This window comes from Lepidochelys kempii, chromosome 9 (genome assembly GCF_965140265.1).
Source record: "Lepidochelys kempii isolate rLepKem1 chromosome 9, rLepKem1.hap2, whole genome shotgun sequence".
Classification (NCBI taxonomy): Eukaryota; Metazoa; Chordata; order Testudines; family Cheloniidae; genus Lepidochelys; species Lepidochelys kempii.
Window position 1 is genome coordinate 78,884,814 of NC_133264.1, and position 22,732 is coordinate 78,907,545.

At 44.4% G+C, this 22,732-nt stretch overlaps 1 protein-coding gene across 5 annotated transcripts in view; it reads left to right on the top strand.

Annotated features, from left to right (window-relative positions):
* The window catches only part of OPHN1 (oligophrenin 1), a 123,221-nt gene that overhangs the window by 26,293 nt on the left and 74,196 nt on the right, over window positions 1-22,732 (top strand). The window lies entirely within an intron of this gene.

Consider the following 22,732-nt stretch of genomic DNA (forward strand, 5'->3'; position numbering starts at 1 on the left):
AAACTGAGGCTTCTCTCCTGAGACTTATTCTTCATGCAGCACAGGTTTTAGCCAGAGGGAACATTTTTATAGCTAAGAGCTGAGCTCCGGAAATCCCGGTTTCTAATAGAAATACTATGAGACCCTGATCTACAGCAGTGTTGTGGGAGCAGCTGTCTTTCCTGCTACTTATGAAGCCTGGCTTATTTGCTTTCAAAGAATCCACTCTGCTTTCTACTTGCTTGTAGACTGCTGTGCAATGGGATACACAGAACATGAGAAATAGTGTTTCTCTCCAACATGGAATGGGTGCAACCCTCAATTGTAGAAGAATGTGTTTGTTGTTAGTGACTCCCACTTAAGAATTTTACAATGAGATGTATTGTGAAAGGGACTGATTTACAGATGGTTCCTATCCATGGGACGAATTTGGCCCTACATCCATCCAACACTAATGGTTTCGGTGGGATTCTATGGTGGTTGCAGTGAAGCTTTATGGGTGTAAATTGAGGAAAGAATTACACCCTGTTGGCCAAAGATTCTGACATGTATTGCATTGGTATAAATACAGTGATTCAACCGAAGTCCCTAAACATTGTCCCACCAAAATGCCTCAACTCTGAAATCAATGGAGTTACTCCGTATTTACATGAGTCATCAAGAAGCAAGTAATAGACCCTGCCTCATAGAACAAAGTACTAAATAGTTTACAGCTGCTAAAGACAAAATCCTGTTGATCCTTTTAGATGAGGAAAAGAAAATCTTCAGGTTATCTTCATAGGTAATTCCAGGTCTGTAACAGCATATGGTAATAAAAAAGGCACTTCTGTGGCTCTACAGATCAGTGCTATATGTCACGTAGTGGTTAAGCAATAGTAAACGATATGGTATGTTATTTTGCATTAACACCTGGTTACATGGTTGTGAATAGACAAGTTAATGCCTTACAAAGTCTTTTATACCTAATAAAGCACATTCTGGAGATCCAAAAATTTAATTTCAGGAATATTCTATAAAAAAGCCGCTTCTGCTATGATAATGTGGGTTTTTAAACTATTTTTCAAAAACTTTTACTATTTTTTTTAAATGTAGTAAAATTATATATGTATTCATGGAATTGTAGAACTGGAAGGGACTTTGATAGGTTATTTAGTTTAGTCCCCTGCACTGAGGCAGGACTCAGTATTATCTAGACCCGGCCTGACAGCTGTTTGTCTAACCTGTTCTTAAAAACCTCCAGTGATGGAGATTCCACAACCTCCTTTGGTAGTTTGTTCCATTGCCTACTTCTATTACAGTTATAAATTTTTCCTAATGTCTAACCTAAATCTCCCTTGCTGAAATTTAAGCCCATTACTTTTTGTCCTGTCCTCAGTGGTTCAGGAGAACAATTTATCACCCTCCTCTTTATAACAACCTTTTACGTACTTGAAGGCTGTTATGTCCCCCCTCAGTCTTCTCTTTTCCAGAATAACAAACCCAGTTTTTCAGTCTTTCCTCATTGATCATATTTTCTAGACCTTTAATCATTTTTATTGCTCTCCTCTGGACTTTTTCCCTGTTGTCCACATCTTTCTGGAATTTTGGTGCCCAGCACTGGACACTGTACTCCACTTGAGGCCTTTCAGTGCTGAGTAGAGTTGAAGAATTCTCCTGTCTTGCTTACAACACTTCTGTTAATACATGCCATGATGATGTTTGCTTTTTTTGCAGCAATATTACATCGCTGACTCATATTTAGTTTGTGATCTGCTATAACCCCTGGACCCTACTTATTTCAGAACATTTCTTCAATTTGTCAAGATCATTTTGAATTCTAATCCTGTCCTCCAAAGTGCTTACAACCCCTCCCAGGGTGGTATCATCTGCAGACTTTATCAGTGCACTCTTTCTATGCCATTATCCAAATCATTTATGAAGACATTGAATAGAATGGCTGGACCCCAACTCAATATGCCCTTCCAGCTTGACTGAACCATTTATAACTACGCTGAGTACAGTTTCCCAACTAGTTTGTGCTCCCACTTTATAGTATGTTCATCTAGGCTATATTTCCCTAGTTTGTTTTTGAGAGGGACATATGAAATAGTGCCAAAAGCCTTACTAAAGCTGAGATATATCACATTTGCTGCATCACCGTATCCACAAGGCTTGTTACATTAAATATCCCTTGAAAATGAAGTTTTTGAATACACTGTTCTTGATGCTGCACCTTTTTTCCATTTTTTAAAATCAACTTCCAATTTGCTATTAATTCTTGAGGTTTTATTGCCTTTCCTTGAAATATCAGAATTGTAGCTATAGATCAGGATGGAGGATGAAATATTTCAGTGATCTGTAAAATGGTGATGTTCTGAGACCCATCTCTGGTAATTCATTTTTGAATCCTTCTCATTTTTCTAGTCTTAGATACAATGAGAATGAATCATGTTATGCACGTGTGGGTGATGTCTTGTTGTAGAATATTTTGTGCCATCTGAATTTTTTTAAAACGGTTGTAAGAAGAAAGACCTCCAGTAGTTCTACTTGAGTGGCTGCAACGATTGGGTTGCCACCATCGAAGCATATAAGGTGTCTACAAAAGTCCCCTTACAGGCTAGACATAACTGTCCCAACCTCCAAAAAGACATTCCTGAAGCTGAGTTCAAGGTAGAAGGAAAAGGTGCAGTCCAGTTGCCAAGAGTCCCCTTTTTCTTTATTCCCAAAGGTGCTCCCTCGCACCTGGAAGAGTAACTAGAATCAGTGTCCAGTGTGGGATTTACAGTTGTTAAAAGTGGTCACTCAGAGTGCTACCTCATTTTGCTCCTTCCCTGGGAATGATTCTTTAGCAAACACCTCCCTGGAGACAAACAGATGTAAGTCTGTGATTGATTGTCCACGAACGTCCGCTCATGGATTTCTTTCACCTTCACACTGTAAGTCTTTGGGCACTGTAGGATGTGTAAGCTGCTCCAATACAACTTCCATTTTTTTTTGCAGCAATGAGAACTAACACCTCTATGTGCAGGGGAAGGACAGTGGGTCCTTAAAAGCTGATTCAACCCACACTCCTCCATCCTAGAGTTTTTAATTTCAAGCCCTAGCTGTTGAATAGATTGTTGAAGTGATCTTTATCGTGGCTTGCAGTGCAGACAAATTCAACGTGTACAGGAAGGACATCTGACTGGGTTGCCTTTTGACCATGAAATCTGTAAGGAAAAATTGTATTTGTTTCACTTGCTTTAATAAATAACTGCTTTCTTTAGTTCACATGCACTGGTTTTTTTTAAGAGAACTATGATAAGATTCTTTCTCTGTTTTTATGTTACGTTGAAAGTCCATTGAATTACCTGCCAGTGACAGGAATAGACCATTTACCTTTAAAGGGGTTGGGGAATGACTGGGAAATGGAAATAGTTAATTGCCCTCCTTACCCCCTCTCATTAGGTTTGTTTCACCCAGTGCTTCTGTGTACCACAAAATTGTAGTCTCCCCCAGGATCAAAGATTTGTCCATGCCACTTGGAGAACCACAGCGCTGCAGCTCTTCCAGTTACCCCACTGCAGTTTTAAATAGCAACCCCTACAGAACAAACATATGGTTCACAGGCTTAGGTGCTAGCATTCTGTTTCACACACCTAACTCTTCCACCATGTGCTACGTGTCATTGTCTAGTTTCCATGCACTGAAACTAAGTTTCCAGCCTCATATTTTTCCCTCCTCCCTCTTAGGCAGCCTTGTGACAAGTGCACTAACTTGTTATGCAGGTTAACATTACAATGTTTGCTCACTATTTAATAAGAACAGTAATTGGATGTATGTAGTAACTCTCTAGTACATCACATGCTGCTTGTACTGGTCATATCCTGTAACTAGCTTTGGAGTAATAACATGTATGACCTAACAGATTTTCTTCTGTAGACCTCAAAGCATTCAGAAAGGTGGGCAAGCTTTACAGGTGCGGAAACTGAGGCATGAAGTTAAGCAGATTGTCTCAGATCTCAAAGAAAATTAGTGGAATTAGAATCCAGATTCTCTTGAGAGCTTAACCTATGCCTAATTCACTAGACCAGAAGTTCCCAGTTGTGGACCAGGAACCACAGGTTGCCCACAAGGCTGGATTTCCAATTAGACATAGTAGACATGTGTCTAGGGGTGCCAGCGTTTTAGGGGTACTTTAAAGTGGGTTAAAAGCTTCATTTTTTATGGAAAACACGAAGGTCAGCTGTAGGCAGGGGGCACACTGAAGAAGCTGTGCCTAGGGGCACGTAAGATGTAAATCCGCCCCGGTTGCCCACAGACTAGCGTTTGCTGATGGTCTTCAGGGAGCTGGCTAGTCATATAGCGCTGGCTCCTCCTCATTTCCAGCTGCTAAATTACATTATAAACCAACTCAGAAACACATAAATACTCTTCTAACATTATTTACCATATAAGCAATTGTTGTAGATGCCACAGGGAATCAAGACTGGGAGAGCAGGTGTCTGCTACACAGGCCCTGAAATAAAATGCAGTCTGATCTAGAAAAAGTTTGAAAACTGCTGCAGTAGATCAGTGCCTTCCTCTTAAATGGAGTCCAAGCCAGCCTTAGTCCTCATTGGATTGAAAGGGTTCAGTATAGATGGCTCAATGATTGCAAGCCCCTCTAATGCCATTTGGGTTACTTAAGTGTAGTGTATACTCAGCCCTTACCAACTCTAGCAACCTTTTTATTTTATCCTGTGGTGTTTAAAGAGAAATGTTTTCCCAAAGTCATGACACATTGTCCCCATCTGTTTAGTCTTCCTTTCTATTGGTGTAAAAGAAGAAATGTTCCAGGTCTCTCTCTTCCCCACCCGATTTCTCTTTTTGTTGAACATTTATAACTGTGTCTAAAAGGAAAGCTGTTGAAGAAGGCGAGATGTGGGTGAGCTGGATCAGGAAACTGCCTGTTTTGCTCCACAGACCATGTTTGTTGCTCCTGTCAGAAGGCAGCAAAGTGGTATTTCAAACTTTTTTCCCCACTTTTTTAAAGTTGGTGTTAACTAAGAGAGTTATGGGCTTTTAGCTCATATGGGATGTCAGTTTGGGCAGGAATGGACTTTTCTTGAGATCATATTTGATTTGTGTCTACAACTGCTGACTGTCTTCAAGCTTGCTAAATTGGTGAGGCTGTTTTCTGAATAAGTTATATTTTTAGGGTATTATTCTTGTCTTTTCATATTGACTTTGCGCTTGATTGAATTTAAGACAAGTACTGTAGGCCTGGAGGCACCAAAGGAGGTAGGCACCTAGAAAATCAATGCCGTTTGCAAAGTTTGAGTTAGGAGCCTACGCTCCTGTCCACTGAATGGGGGGAGAGAGGCACTTTTAGACTGATTCACAAAAGCCAGACCACTAGGCTGGGAGCTGCTTAAGCTAGCCAGTGGGAAATGCCAACTAGAGGGGTGTGTGCTAAGGCCTGCCCCTGTCTTGGAGATAGGTCCCTAAGTCCAGGCAGGTGCCATCTCTGCTTGGGAATCTCAGCTGCATCCCCTCTCTTGGCAAGGAACTGGGGTGGGGAAAGGAGGAGGGGATCCCTGGTAATTTTTAACCTGATACTCACCTGGGATGGGGGAGACCACCCGCAGTTCAAGCCCCCCTCCACCTGAGTGGGGAGGAGGGATTTGAACAAGAATCTGTCATCTTCAAGGTGAGTGCTCTAACCTATAGAGTCATTGTGTGAGCCGATCCAAAATGACTCTTTAAGAGCGAGAGCACAAGCATGGTGCTCTGTAGCAGGTTGGTTAGAGCACCCGACCTGGGAGTTGGGACACCCAGCATCCAGTCTCCCTACATCCCAGGTGAGTACCCTAAATAGTGGGCTAAAGGTCATGAGCTGCTTTGTGTGAAATAGGTGCCTTCTGAACATGCCTCTGGGATTGGGACCCTCATGTGAGTAAGATGGATGAACGCCTATCTTCCCCTCATTTGAGAATCGCTCTGGGGCATAGGTGGGAGACAGGCACCTGAATGCACAGAGCATGCCCACAGGCAGAAACATAGGTGCCTGGGGAACTTTTAGTGCAAAAACTTAGGTGCCAAGTGAGTTTAGGCATCTACAGGGCTCAGCAGGAGTTCTGTACATTGCAGTGGTTCCAAAAGTAGCTCCTAAACAAGGACCTAGGCACCTCACTCCTTGTGTGCATTCAGGCTTTGTTGCTTGGCACATGCAAGTGGCATCTGCCATTGGCTGTTACTTACCCTGTGTGTGATTTTTCATGCAGTGGCTGAAATTCTAGTGTATTGGAAAGAGTATAGTCAGTGATTAGAACAGGGGACTGGCAATTGGGGCTCCTGGATTTTATTGCCATGTCTGCTACTGAGTTGCTGTTGTAATGCGGGCAACTCTCTGTACTTCCATTTCCCAGTTGTAAAATGGAGATAATAAGGATAACCATGACCTTTCAGGGATACTGTGAGGCTAAATCATGTAAAGTGGTTTGATCTCCTTTGAATATATAGGCATTATTAAAGCTAGATGATTGTATGGACAGTCAGGTCTCAACATGTTTGAAGCATATGCTGTGCAATGATTATTTTGCACATTGGACTTCTTAAAATTATGTCTCAAATATAATGTTTCTTTCTATCTATATCTCTATACAGTATTAAATGAGGCAGATCAAACATGGGCCACTGTTTCCCAGTTAATTGATAAAGAGCTACTAATGATTCCTAGCTTTAATTAGCAGGTTATCATTATTATTATATTTTTACATACATGGGAGTTGCTGGACTAGTAGAGTAATTGAGGACCATATAAGTACTTAGAGAGAAACTTACCAAGTGTCCCCTTCATTTGAGGATGGCAAATTAAATTAAAAGCAGCAGCTGTTGAATCTCAAGCATCACATGCAATTGGAGAATTTCTCTGTGGTGCCCCACGCTTAGGATTACAAGAGGATTTCTGATATGAGTCTGTCACAAGAATGTTGATCTGACCCAGTAGCTCCAAAGTGAATCTGAAAGCTTCTAGCATGCACCCTTCCACAAATAGGAAGAAATGTTGTTCTAAAAGCAGCTGAGGTTCCCCTGGAGCCGGCCCCGTGATTCTTCCCACAATGCAAGATGCAGTCTGGGGAACTGCTTGGTCATGAGTTCTTTGCTCCAACTGCCAGAAGCTGAGACTGGATGACAGGGAATTTGCCTTGAAATTGCCCTGTTCTGTTCATTCTCTCTGAAGGATCTGGCACTGATCCTTCAAGAAATGAAGTCCATTATGAATGAGAGTTTAGCTGCCCAAAAAGTCAGGAAATCATAAAGTTACAGAAAATTGGTTACAATGCACACATTTTGCATGATTGTTTAGTTGTTTTAATATTTATGCCCTGCCACACGGAGAATATATTTTATACAAATATGATGCTAAGAGAACATTCAGGTTGCATAATAAAGCACTCAGTAGCCAGGAAATATGAAAATTAAACTCTGCCCTCTTGTTTTATGGATGACATTTTAGTCATCTGTGATAGCAGCTTTTTTCTGTGATTCTAATTTGCATTCACTTACTTCAGCCTGTTCACCAGTGCAATGCAAAGTTAAAGCTTTTTAAAAGTAATTTATATTAATAAGCATTTTATTTCACAAGACTCCACTACGATTGTCTGGTCTCTAAAAGCTGCACTGGTATAATCAATGCGTCCACTAATCTGTTTTATTCTGACGTGGAGTTTATCAGTAGAGTTTGACCCTAATCACACTCCCAGATCTAAGCACCTTCAAATTTTAATAGGGGAAATGTTGAAATCTGCATTAGAATTTTGTGGTTTAATGCTATTTCTAATTATTGGTATGAAAACTCTATGACCGTGTTAGAGCTTCTTGGTTGTCACTAAGTTATACTCTGTGCCTTCTCAGAAACTCATGGTTCCAGCAGAGAACTCCCGTTCTCCTTTTTCAGAAGCCCGGGTCACTACCACTTGATTTTAAAAAGAATCTTCATTAACAGTTAGATTGAAATATAGGGCCTATGACACACATTTGTGTAATTCCAATTGCTTCCACTAGAGATGGATAGTGCCTTATGAAGATTTTTAGTGTGTTTGCAGCTTTTGCTCTGTTGCATGTAAAATCAATCAAATTATTTTTGTAACTGTCTGATATGCATTACCCAGTCCCCATTTCTCTGTAACTGTGTTAGCATGTGCTAGTTTTTTAAGGCACAGAGGTTAGACTTCTTACTGAAAAAAGAACAAAAAATATTATGATGGCAAATTGTGAAACAAGTCTCATGATTCACCACACACTGTAAGGAAAAACAGGCCAAAAATGTTTCTGACCAAACTGATCTTTGGTACAGTATTACTCAATTGAAACCAGTGGAGTTGTGCCAGGATTAATTGGAGCCCTTTAAGACTGAAACAAAGACAGTGCATTTCCTGCATTAGAATAGTAATTGAATTTTGCATGCTTTTTGAGGCAATATCCTTGGCTTGAAAACAGAAAATTCTTCCATCTTTCTACATATTGTATGGGATCATGTGATAGAAGAGATGCTGGAATCTCCATTTCAGCCTCTATCATTTTTATTTAGCCTCACTGTCTGGGCTAAGTGAAATGGGGGACGATAAAGAACAGTAAACCTAGCAATGATAAATTTGCATCAAAGAAAAACGAGTGACTTTCCATTTAAAAGAAGAAAAATGCACTGTCATTTTCTGTGCAGTCCCACCCTCCTGCATCTCTACACTCCTAACTGGTTCCAAACCCAATTGAGAATGGCCCCATCTTGAATTAAAGCTTTCCATTGACTTGCCACTTCCTGCCTCTCTGATCTCTTAGCCACCTGTTCCTCATCTTGGTCACTTTGTGCCGTCAGTTTCAGCCTCATCTCTTCCCTCCCTCCACCTGCTTGCCATTCACTCCCCTCAGTGAGGTCACTCTCTCACTTGTGTAATCTCACCTCTGTTTAGGAGCCACCAGATTTGCATCTCTCCTTGTAACCTTTCATTCCCTCTTCATCTTACCACTGAGCCCCTCTGAAAAGTATTTGGCAATGAGCTGCATGAAGGTTGTTGTATAATCCACAGATATGGACTTGGACTGCAAAGTTCCCTCAAGGTTCTGGCCTGTCTCAGATAAATGTCTTTTTATTCTTTTGTTTGTGCTGACTTTAACGAGCTATCATTTCTATAGCAGAATAAGCTGCCAAAATCATTCCTCTTTTATTTGTCATTTAAACATTTACCTCACGATAATATACCCAATACTGTTCTTTCTGTGCATGTATAATATGTCAGAAATGTGTGCTCAGCCAAGGTTCTGTACATGTGGAGTCCAATAACGTTGGTCTGCTAGGAATGTGGTTTCCATTAAATGATCTCTATCTTCAAGAGACATTACAGACATTAACAACAGTTTATTTTTCCAGCTTGGCTTATTTCTTTTCTAAATCTATTTCTTATATAATTGTTTGTTACCAGGGATCTAGTTTTAAAACATTAGATTCTACATACCATCTCTTTTAACTGTGGAGCTCATGGCAAAATCAGGGTCATAATCACAGAAACCATCCACTCTCCTTTTGTATAGACAACTATTTCCCCCCTTCAAGGAACTTTTCTCTCAGCTCTGCCTTTTGGTTCTCTTAACTTCTCCTTATTAAGTCCTATTTTCCAAAACATTAATACTGTTTGTCGCCATATATGGGGGGAGGATAGGGAATGGGTGGATTCTCTCCAGTTTTTCACTCTCCTTTGACCATGGAACTGCCGATGGAACATAATTTAAATGCCCCATATTATTTCCTATTGTCTATTTAGATTATGAGTACTCTGGGGAAGTGGCCTGTCTTTATATGTGCATAAGTCATCTACTAGGCTTTTGGGTGTTGTATAACTAGCAGTAACTAGCTCAGCACTTTTCATTGTTAGATCTCAAAGCATTTTACAGAAGATTATCATTATCCCCATTTTACAGATGGTAAAACTGAGGCACAGGGCAGTAAAGTGACTTGCCTAATGTCACCCCGCAGTAGAGCTGGGAGTAGAACCCAAGTCTACTGAGTCCCAGTCCAGTGCTCTGTCCTCTAGGCCCCACTGGCTCATAAAAAATGGAGAATATGTTTTTCTGTAGAAGAAAATTGATTGTCAGTACTCTAAACCTGTCATGTTTGTCTTGGAATGACGACTGCTAGCAGTATTCTCACTTTAGTAAATAATTCCCCCTGAGTTGCTATGTAAGATTCAAATATACGGTTTATCGCTCTGAGATTTGGGCTTAATGAGGAAATAACCAGCAGACTGTTTCAGACATCAAGCTCCTTGCTTTAAAATACTCATCACTCTTCTCCATCTCTATGTGTGTGTGTCTGTAGCTCAGGCATGTGTGAGACCTTGCTGTATCCTAGCAACATAATGTACATTTTTAAGGCAGTGTAGACTCGCCCCTGGCATTGTTTGTTCCAAAGGACGCAATTTTGTAATTGTCTTTTCCATCTGGTTTTAAGAGACACTGCCAAGTAGGTGAGGCTCCCAGGTGTCCCTAATCCATCAGAATTTCCTGGAGCTCCTATTATGAAAAAAAGCTGCAGTGTCACTAGAAGTTTCAGTTCAGGTGCAATCAAAATTCCAGGAATCACCTTCATCTCTAGTATATATTCAGTGAAATGCATGGAGTTACAGAATGCATGGAATGCATGAAATGCATGGAGTTACAGAATGAAAATGCCTGTTGGGGGAACTTTGTGCATCAATTTTAATTAAAGTCAACATTACTTCCTTGAAGCACGTTAACTTTTGAGTGGGGTGTGAGGGAGACCTGGCAGGCTGCGTGGCGATGACACAAACATAGGGTCTAATCCAAAGCCTCCCATTTGACTTCAGTGAGCTTTGCGTCAGGCCTGTAGTGCATAAGATGCTATCCTTACTTCCACAATTACCTAGCGCATAAGATGCTATCCATACAACCATCAATAATATGCTATCACAACTAACTCTAGGGGCAAATGTTAGCATTAGACATCTAGAGCTCTGACTGCATTCACATTGTAGGTGGCTTTACACATATATGCTATTATATGTATTCACAAAATTGAAACTAAGTTGAGGCCCCTTTAAAATCTGTCCTATTATGTTGTTGTATTTGTCTTCTGATAGCACCCACACTGTTCCACAAGGAGGAGAACTAACTTCTTTTCCAGTCCAGTGTTCTAACACTCAACAAACAAAAGATAGCTTTGGAACACTAGGGAATCCAGACTGCTATAAGGCTGATGAGGAGGTGACCTGTATGAAGATTACACAGGGTTGCCAGCTTTCAGTGTTTCAGAATGGATCATTGGAACGTAGCAGTGCTATGTTGCCATAACTTTAATTGTTCAGTCAAAATGATTCAGGAGAAGGCAAAGTTCCCACTCCATTATGTTTTAGAGAGGCTCGAGAATGAGTCTGCCAGGATGGAAACCTGGCATAGTCCATTGTGATGTGCCTAGGATGGAGAACTGTCAGGGAGCTATTCTAGAGAGTTACTGTGGTTTGGAACTGACGGTTACTTTTACTACAGCTTTTTCTTAACCTTTGCCATCATTTTTCTTTTGTCCAGTTTTTCACTTATGAAAAAGGAACTGCTGTCCTGTGAAATCTTCCTTTCTTTCTCTGCCATGGATATAGTCTTAGGGGTCCACCTCAAACTAAGGAGGAAGGGAACTCTGTCTGTCTTACTTGAGAGAATAGGCACAGAACTTGTTCAAATGACAAAAGCAGACTGGAGTTGCAAGGCAGGATGGTGGCAGTGCATACTCACCGAAGCCAATCACTGTTAAAGCCATCACAGGCACAGACTCTGTTAATGTTAAAGATGGAAATGCATCTCCTTAAAGAGAAGGATATGTGTCGTCCCTCTTTTCCTGCACCAAGCAAAACAACTTTCAACCAATGGTGCTGTATTAAAAGGTCTATGATCTTTTTATTATCTTTAAGCTCATTTCTGAGTTGGTTTATTACATGTCCACTTGTATTTACTTCAGCTTGAAACTTGGCAAATAAGGTTTCAGCACAGGCCAATTTTTACAAAAGGAAAATGTAATTTAAGCCAGTTATACTGTGCTTTTCAGCTGAGTTATTGGTTTTGGATTTTCAAGTCCCCTCTGCCCCAACTGTCTACCTAAAAATGGTAAGTGCAGCAGCAATTTTTCAAATCATCTTTAGGGTTCAGTCCTGCACTGGCACATGAGCTGAGAAAAGGGTGCAGCAGTCGGCTTTCAATCCTTGCCAAGCTGTCTCAAGCGGCCAGCCAGATTCCCTCCATGGCTCCCCATGAATGTGCTGGAAGATGTATGTGGCTCATGTGCCAGGATGCACACTATGACTGGAAGGATGTTGCTTTCTTATAAAAGAGGGTGGGCTGGCCCACAAACCATTGAGCTGGCCAGCTGTGTCAAATTCTGCTCTGCGTCAACAGGATTCTTTGGAATGTGGGTAGCCAAGACAACATCTCTGCTTCTTTTAGCTCAGGCGGTTGGAGACAGAGTAGTTTGGGGCCTTGGTATCCTGCACTGTAGTTCATTCCATAATACATATAAATGAGAGCTAGCTGGTTGAGACTCAATCTGGATAGGACTGGGGACATCTGTTTGATTTTTGGGAAGACATGGTGAGGATAAGGGTTGCTTCTTGTATTAAGGGTGTATGCCCACCTTTGGTTGTTTGAGTTTGCAATCTAGACGTCCGTTGAATTTCCCAGATGCTAGTAGATGAGCAGGAAGCTGTGATGGCCAGGAGAATTTTTCTACCTCTGTCTGGCCAGATGAATGCAACTGTTTCATTCAGGTGTGAGCTGAACTGCCATCACCTTCAGCCCTGTCACCTCAGGTTTTGTGGCTGCAATACACCGTCCTTGAAGCGACACCTTCAAATGTGTCAAGAAACTGCAGCAGAGTGTGATGGCTTGCTTGCTAAGCAGTGTTTCTCTCTGGGAGCAGATGGTGTCAGTATCGCAGGATCTGTACAGCCTGCCTATTGGGTTTCCAGATGGAGTTATTCAAGGCTACACTTGTTGGTTAAGCGATATTTGGCTGGAACACAGCCCCAAGTTAACTTGATCCAAGGCCGGAAAAGAGAATTACAGGGAGAGTGGCTAAAGGTATTGAGAGAGATGAAAAATTGGATATCTGCATCTAAATGTCAGTTAAATTTAAAGGCAAAGAAGAGAATTTGGTGTGGGGGAGAAAAGGGGGTTGGTTGCCTGAGTAAAAACTGAATAAGGGCTTCTCAGATTTGGCCTAAAGTATGCAAAAAAACTGATTTCCTAGGGGCTGAAAGTGAGTTAGTTGCCCAGACTTTCCATTGAGTCAATTACATCACTTTGTGCTAGAGTTCACCAGTTCATATTCTCTCTCCAGGCATTCCTAGCAGCTGGTCATTAAATAGCTACATTCAGGCTTTGAATCTCTCCATTCAAGACCTAAGGGTTGGCCCCGTGGAGGAAACTGCTGAACGAGGCTTTTGATTGGAAGGAAGGGGTTTTATGCTTTTTTTTTAGTTTCCATCCCTCTGGTGTCTTAGAGCTCTCTCTTGTGCGTATGAAGAAGCCTTTCTTCTCATGGCCTGGGATGGGATTTTTGCTATTGTCCCCAAGGTCTGCTGATTGCCCACAGGTTTCTAGAGTGGCTCGGCGTGGTGCCATAGCTTGTGTAGCTTGGGGACTGGTGAAACATAGGCATGCTCAGAATCCTGTCAGGAAAGCCAGAGAATCCAGTCAGGTCATTTTCTCCTTTCATAACTTTCAGCACTTAAGAAACCCTGAGAGGCTGTTACAGCAGCAACACCCTTTTGTAAATGGTTAATTCACTGGCCTTTGCCCGCTTGTTTTGATTTGAAAGGGTGGGAATTTTCCAGTGAAGTACAAGTTCTTGTGCTGTTATTATCCATGAGCCTCTTGTAGCCCTAGGGGCTCTAGCTAGAAGTCAAGAAGAAGGGGAACAAGTAAGTAACCCATTTAAAGACCCTAAGCATCTAGAAGGCTAAGGAAAACCATGTTAAAGTACCAAGAGCATCTGTGTTCTGTGCCACTGGTGACTGCACATGCATCTATATTAACTTTTTTCCTTATATGCTCAATTTTTTATCCCCTAATCTCATACAGTAAAATCGTTTTCACTGCAACTTAATTTGAATTAGCCAAAACCCACATGTAATAAGGCTGTCCTTGCTGGAGCACCCTCTTGTCGCAGGCCACAGCATGACAGGCACATCTGCCTCAGTTTCCCCTTTCAGAGACCCCAGTAACTCCATGCAAGCTTTTTCTTGAACACAATTCAAAACAATCCATAATAAGAGTCCCAAACGTTTCATCCGTTTCTCACCCCAATGCAAACAGTCATTAAGCTCACCCAATGTCTTGTCCCATAATGCCCCACATATCACAGCTCAGTGCCTTTGACCATTCCTGGACTCTGTCAGTCCTCCCCTGTCCCTGTACCGGGACAACTACCTCAGCCCTTCCAACTGGATTGTAACCCTGCTCTGCCCAGCCGGAACCCCCATTGCTCTCTGCTGGGGAGCCACCTTATCAGGTGAGTATCCATCATTTCCCCCTGGCCTTCTCATGGTTCCTCTAGGTCCAACTCTCCAGCCCTGGAGACATCAGCGGTTAGGTTTCTCCACTGCTCTCCTGCCTTCAGCCCTCTCCAACCTTTCGCTCTGGCTCTCTGGCTTGGAGCCAGCAGGCACCTCTCTCTGATGCGTCTCCTGCCTTCAGCCCTCTTGTTTTGGCTCTCTGGTTTAGGGATGGCAGTCCAGCAAATACCTCTTGCTGTTCTCCTTGTCTTCAGCCTTCTTCCAGGTCCCAAACTTACAGGCTCTGACAGCTCTTACCTGCACTCTGCCTCACTTCCAGGCAGCTCTTACCTGTGCTTTCCTGACTGGTTCGGATTCACCAGGTCTCTCTTTCTCTCACTGTGTCTCCCTCTGATCCTTTATAACCCTCCTGCGTTGCCCTACCTTCTTTAATTGGCCAAATAGGCACACGTGTCCTGGCACAAGGAGTTGGACCTATATCATTTCCTGGGCCAGCCACCCTGTGACACCATGACTAATATGGTGTTTACCTGTGTACCCTGTGTTGTGCTTGAGGTTCCCCAAGCCCAGCGTGCAGCTGTGGTGTATGCAACTCGAAACTGCAATATTGTTGTTTTGTCTGCTGCCTGCTTACATTTCTAAGAACTCTGCCTGTCTGCAAAGAGAATATCCATTACTGCAGGCTATTAAAGAGAGAAACACACTGGGCTCTGTCATGGAGACTTTACTTTAGTTCTTTCTTTTTGTTGTTTTTTGTCACTGAAATAAGTTGGTTCAGGTTTAAAGGACATGGTTTACTCTATGTCCGAAAACGTAACAACAAAAGTGAAGAGCTGCTGACCTCAAAGCCAGCCTGCTTATGTGTAGCAAACGCTGTCCAATTTCTTTAAGGGCGACTGCACTGTGTGAGGGAGCTGTACTGCAGAGATTAGACTGAAGTGAAGAGCATGCTGGCTAGCTTCCCCAATTAGTCCTCTGAGTTCTTTGCAAAGGCTGGTTTCAACAGTATTTTCATCCAAACTCCATGTAATTCCGGATTTTTTTTCTCTGACCTTTACAAGCAGCTGTGTTCTTTCAGATAATCTTATGTCTGTCATGTTCCATTTGCAGCCATGGTGATTAATTCTTATACCCCCAGCATAACAGTAGGGAGGAGAATTCAGAAATGTAACTGGGTGACTTACCAAGATGTCCTGTGTATGAAAATGGCTAGGGCCCTCTAAAAGTGACAGAGCTGTCAGGTCTTCGTTAGTTGATAATCACGCACTGTTGCCAAATGTGCTCCAGAACAACAGGATCAGACCACTGCAGAGTCCCCATCCTATCCTCTAGGTTGGAGGGGGAAGCTCTAGTGAATGCCCATGGAAGGGTGTTGAACTGATCCCAGAGGAAACCAGACCGTTCTCTCCTCAGCTAGCAGCAGAATGGTTGGTCTTGTTCCCAGGCTTTGAGAGGCTGAATGGGAAACGGGAAGCTATTGGGGAGGCTGTCCTTGGAACCTTTTTCCCTTCCTCCTCTCATAAAGCAAATTATACAGCAATCAAACCACAGAATTCTCAATAATACCCAGTTCTTCTTTAGCACCAGTCACCTTGGCCCCCGGAAGCATTTTTCCCCAGTGTTGACAAACCAGGCCTTACATCTTTGTCTGAAATAGGTCTGGGTTGTCCTCTCCATTTTACAGGTGGGGAAACTGAGGCATAGAGGGGTTATCTGACTTCCGCACGACTGCGACAGAGCTGGAACTAGCAGCCAGCGGTCCCGCTCTAGTCACCAACTTGTCTTAGTAAGATCAGGATTTCAGCTAATAATATTGCAGTCCCGATTGTTGAAATCGATGAGCATAGCCAGGAAGCACAGTGTCATTGTGTGCTTTCTGGGGTTGAAAAGAACACAGGCCATGCTGGGTGCAGGAGAGCAACCTTGCTGTGATGATAGTGAAGGACCTTGACTACAAGGCTGTGCTGTAGGCAGTGGAGACCAACTTGTTCCACTGATGGCTGCACTAAAAACCTCTGAGGTAGCGTGTATTAAAGAGGAATTGCTTCTTTTGGTCTAGAATTTTGCATTAGCAAAACAGGAGCAGCAGCAGGAAAAATAACCGAAACAAGAGCAAATCAGCAGATGGTTAGTTGCTTTGTCGGATGGCGCAGAGGGAAGGACTTGGCAGGTACTGTCCAACCCCCAGCTGAAATCCCTGCACAGCTGAGATGCAGCTTGCCCCAATTCCTAGTTGCTGTCAAGCAAGTAGAACACGAATGATCCCATCTCTTCCAGCGGCATAAAGGGCCAGATGTCATGGGGCCCTTGGAGATGGAAAGTTGATTATTTATGTTGATTTGGATCCCTGACAAGTAGGATTTAGGCTGTTTGTGACATCACTGTGTTAACAGCCCAGCTCAGCATGAGACAAAGGAGGAGCTGGACTCTGCTTTAATTACTACACCCCTCCTCTGACACAGAGTTTTCAGAAAATGAGCAAGAGTGAAGCAGCCTGAAGTGGAACAGAGGGCATCTGACGAACTCTGGTCCTCCCTTCCATTCTTCCCTTGTTTCCTCTTGATTAGGTCAACTATTGGCTAGTAAAGCCCAGAGGCCAGGCCAATGGAAATTTATAGATATCCTTCCCCCACCCCCACCATACAATCAGTGTTTTTGCCTTTTGCTTTCTGATGACGCACAGATGGAAAGTAGCGATAAAGAGTGTGTGCAAATCTCTGTCCAATTTTTGTCTCTCGTTTGGAGAGGGAAATGTGTCTGGAGAAGCCTTACTCTTTGCTGAAGCTGAGTGGGACAGCATGAGCTGCATATTTTTTCACCCCCTGCTGCTGTTGTAAAAGATTTTTTTTCAAAACTGTTTGTGGTCACCTGGATCAAGGTCAAGATTTAAAGTCTCTTTCTGTATCACGAAGGTACAAGGCTGCTTGAAGTAAGGGGAAAAAATGAATTTCATAGCATGTAGCTAGGGAATCACAAACACTGCCACCATGTTGTTCCTTTTCTTCCTTTTAGAACACACATACAAATCCGGTTTTAAGAGTGTTCTTGACTGATCTATTAGTAGTCGAGCTCTGATCTCAATCTAACCCATCTCAAGTGGAGGGACAGATTTTGCCCATCAATCTTGAGGTCCTGAGAGAATAAGGATTTGGTCTTTGTACTGTACTTTCTAAATGCACTACAGATGTGAAATGACACTGTCAGTGCTTAGATACTAAGATGATACTTAGATACTAAGATACTAAGGGGAGGGGGGAGGGATAGCTCAGTGGTTTGAGCTTTGGCCTGCTAAACCCAGGGTTGTGAATTCAATCCTTGAGGGGGCCATTTAGGGATATGGGACAAAAATTGGGGATTGGTCCTGCTTTCAGCAGGGGGTTGGATTAGATTAGATGACCTCCTGAGGTCTCTTCCAATCCTGATATTCTATGATTCTATGATAGACACCTGGCAAACACCTTAGATTTTTCTGTTAAGGTGTCCCAAACACCAACCAAAAGTAGTAATTTCACCAAAGCCAACATTCCATCTAAGCTAAAGAATGCATCTAGAACCACTACTGTTTATGCAAAGAAAAATATATAGGAAAAAGGAACCCTAAAAGCAACAATTACAAACAGTAGCCTGTATTTTTGCAGGTAGGTAGGGGTGTGTGTTGTTTTAATGCAGTGTAGGCCATTTTAATATTACTGTCCCTCATTTGTGGCCGCACTTGCTTATGGGGATAACAACCCAGATTTTATAAAGTGACCTCCAATGTTGGGTTCTTCAGTTTTTGAAAACCCAGCATAAGAAGATAAGGTGTCAGCAGGAGATTTTGCTGCAGGGCCAAGGTGTCTAAAATTGGGCACCCACAAATGGAGGGACCCCAAATCAGAGGGTGCTTTTGAAATTGTGGCCCTAAGCATCTGAGGGCTTGTCTACATGTGGACACTCTCAGGAAAATTGATCCAAGTTAACTAAAGGTGTGGCTTTAAAGTGGATTGATTAAACTTCATTAAAGCCCTGTGTGGGTACTCTATTCAGAATTAAAGTGGCCTTTGTTCGGTTACTTCACATGGCTACACTTGCAGATGTAGAGCACTTTGAGTTAAACCAGCCTTCATAGAGCGTAGTAGGGAAAGTGCTGCAGTCTGTCCACCCTGACAGCCAGTGATGAGCTGCCAAAATCTTAACAACGGGTTCCGTCCTCACCCCACGAGGGGGTCATGGCCCATCCCTGGCCCCCGGAACTCCTGCCCCATCCACCCCCCCTGCATTCCTTGATGCCCCCCGCAGGACTCCTGCCCAATCAACCCCTTTCCCCTGTCTGCCCCTAGAACTGGGCAGGAGGGTCTCGTGGGCCACCGTAGTGGGTGCCCACCCCACCCCTAAGAGCCAGAGGCACATGCCGGGGGGCGAGGTGGGGAGTCCTAGCGGTGCTTACCTGGGGCAGCTCCCAGGAAGCATCCGGCAGGTCCCTCTGGCTCCTAGGGGCAGGGGAGCGTAGCTGGGGGGGAGCAGGGAGAGCGGCCGCTCCCCCCACTGATCACATCAAAAGTGACGCCTTTGGCGCCGACTGCCTGGGTGCTCCGGGGCTGGAGCACCCACGGGGAAAATTTGGTGGGTGCAGAGCACCCACTGACAGCTCCCAACCCCGCGCCCGGCCCCAGATCACCTCAACTCCGCTCCGCCTCCTCCGCTGAACGCGCTGCCCCACTCTGCTTCTCTGCGCCCTCCACCCCCGGCTTCCCTCAAATCAGCTGGGGTGGGGAGCGGTTCCCCTGTGCCCCCCCCCCGGTTACCTGCTGCGGCACAGGCGGTCCTCCTCGCGCCCCCCTCCTCCCCCGCCCCAGCTCACCTCTACCTCCCTGGGCCTGAGCAGGAAGCCGGGGCCTGCTTCTCAGCCTGCCCCAGCTTCCCACACGAACAGCTGATTCGCGGGAAGCCTGGGGGGGGGCAGAGAAGCAGGCAGTGGCTTCACACTCAGGCTGAGGGTGGCGGAAGTGAGCTGGGGAGAGGAGCAGTTCCTCTACGCACTGCGCCCCCCAGGTTACCTGCTGTGGCGCGGGTTGCCCTCCTCATGCTGCCCCACCGCAGCTCACCTCCGCATCCCTGGGCCTGAGCGGGAAGCTGCAGCTTGCTTCTCAGCCTGCCCCAGCTTCCCACGTGAATAGCTGATTCATGGGAAGCCTAGCGGGGGGCGGAGAAGCAGAGCAGGGTGGCGCGTTCAGGGGAGGAGGCGGAGGCGGAGTGGAGGTGAGCTGGGGGTGGGGGTGGGGAGCTGGTGGTGGGTGCTCTGCACCCACCAAATTTTCCCCTTGGGTGCTCCAGGGCTGGAGCACCCATGGAGTCGGCGCCTAAGGCGCCACTTTTGGCTGGTTAAATTTAGAAGCCCTTTCAGAACCGGTTGTCCATCGTGGAACAACCGGTTCTAAAAGGGCTTCTAAATTTAACAACCGGTTCTAGCGAACCAGCTCCAGCTCAACACTGCTGACAGCTACAAGCACACCGGCATGGCCACATTAGCAGCTCTTGCAACGGCCACAGAGAGCAGTGCATTGTGGTAGCTATCCCAGCATGCAAGTGGCTGCAACGTGCTTTTCAAATGGGGGTGAGTGGGATGGAGTGTGACAGGGAGTGTGTTGTGTCTATGTGGGGGGAGAGAGAGTAGGTTTTTGGGGGGCAGAGAGCATGTCAGCATGCTGTCTTGTAAGTTCAGACAGCAGCAGACCCCCCCACCTCTCTCTCACACACACAGCATTCCACAGTAATGGTTGCTTTGTCTCGGAGCAGATAAGCAGCCGGCTGTCAGAAACAGAGCTTTCAAAGGGCATTTCTGCATTCCTACAGCAATTCCAGAACAATGAGAAGAGTGGCCACGTGACTAAAGGGGATTGTGGGACGTTTCCGGAGGCTGATCAGAGCGCAGTAATGCAACACCTCGTCCACAGTAATGCCCAGGCGTTTCAGCCAAGGCACAACAAGTGTTAATCTTCTCACCGAGGTGGAGTACCAGGGCGCTGTAGCCGTGGAGTCAGAGCGCTCTGCGTTTCTTGCCAGTGTGAACGGGTAGAGAGCTAGGGCGCCCGAGGCTTCTTTAATGCAGTCTAACTCGCAAGTGTAGCCAAGCCCTTTAATTCTGAATGAGAGTGTCTGTCAGCACATGGGTTTAATGCAGTTTAACTAATCAATTTTAAATTCACACCTTTAGTTAATTTGGATTACTTTTCTTGAGTGTCCCTGCATAGACAAGCCCTAAGGGTATGCCTATGTGCAATGTAAACCCAGAGTTAGTGCTACTCGAGTCAGCTGAGCCATGTTAGGGAATCTGGGCTTGAGCATCTACATTGTATTTTAACTCTACATTCGGACTTTTCCAACCAATGCTTGAACCTCGGGCTCTGGTGTCCACACTGCAGTGTGCAGATCTGAGTCAAAGTAACCATATCCCAGAGTCCCTATCACCACCCCGCAAAATGTGGCCGCTCTAGCCCTAGGACTGTGGTGGGCTGTGGGAAAACTTTATTGCCTGCCCTGCACATTACAGGAATTTTGAAGCAGCTCACTTTGCAAAAGACTTGATCAGTTTGCACTGCATTGCAAACCCCAGAGGTTCTGTGATAGTGTGCTTGCAGATCGGTGATCAGAAGAAAATGATTTAATGCTGATCTGATCTGCTGCCATTCACCAAGGGGAGCGGGGGGGGAGGGGAGGGTTGGGCTTCCGTTTTCAATAGAGAGGATTGCAGATTGTTGGGCTAGAGAGAACCAAGGAAGTTGTCCCATGGAATTGTGGGATACTTCTGTCTGACTCCTGGGACCCGAGTCAAGCAGGGCTGCATCTACACTGCAAAGCAATAAGGCTGAGACCTTGGGTCCCGGCTTAACTCTATCTCAGACCCTCCAGCCCTGCGGGGTCCTGGGGCCCTGGTTCCAAGCCCTGCATTAGTGAAATTGCAGTTCCCCCCCAGTTCTTCTGCCTACGTGATCAGTTGATTTTAAAGCAATGGTGTTGCTGACAAAGACACAAAGCAGCCACACAGGATACTGAGAAAGGATTCTGTTGGGCAGAAGCATCTCTGGAAAGCCTAAAAATATTTCTGGATCAAGGCACAAACTGCTATCAGGAAGCATCTTTGCTTAAAGACTAGCAGTTTCTTCATTACTGGGACAGAAACAGATCCAAGGGCTACCTGGAAGTGCTCTGCAGAGCACAGACAACCCCTGGCTTATCAAGCCCAGCAGTTTCACTACCTTGCTTGTCTATAGAACTGTTTGTTTATGTGTTTGTGATGCCCTGAGAAAGCAGCTATCATTCTGAAAGGTGATTTTCTATTTTATTTTCCAAGTGGGCAAACTTGTGGAAATACTGCCCCAAATGGCAATATACATGCCCTCACAATAATGCATCCATCTGCCCAAAAGCATTTGTTCTATTGATTTTCTTCTTCTCATCAAATACAAAACATGCAAATACTATCTTAAGTATAAGGCAACACTTTTCACATATGGGAGCCTAAACTTAGGGCTTGTCCACACATACAGTTAGTTTATGGCAAACTGGAGTATGAATCTATGCTGCACTAGCCTGTCATGGACTAACAGTCCGTGTGCACCTGCTGGTCTTCATTAACAATTAGTGAGGCTCAAAGTGCATTAATGAACTGTTAATACACGTCAGCAGGATGCACGTCTGCAGGGCTAGTGTGGGGTAGATTAACACTCCAGCTTGCCGCAAACTAAATGTTTGCCTTAGTCAAGCTTAAGGACTTGTCTACATGATGTCTACACTAGATAACCTTTCCGCGACACAGCTGTACCAATGCAGCTGCGCCGCTGTAAGATCTCTCACATAGCCGCTCCATGCTGTTGGGAGAGAGCTCTCCTGTCAACATAATTAAACCACCCCCAATGAATGGCAGTAGCAGCTCTCCTGCCAATATAGCGCTGTGCACACTACCACTTATACTGGCAAAACTTATGTCGCTTGGGGGTGTTTTTTTCAACCCGAGCAGCATACGTTTTGCCGACATGAGTGGTAGTGTAGATATGGCCTAAATTACCTGATTTTGAAAAGTGCTGAGTATCTATTCACTCCAGTGGGAGCTGTTGGGTGCTCAGTGCTTTGGAAAATAACGCAGCTATCTAAATAGCCTAACTTACATTTTTGAATGCCTTGGTTTAAAACGTCAGGATGGGTACTGCGTCAGTGTTCAATAGCATGTCTTGAGCAAACTTGAGGCCTATTTTGAGGTA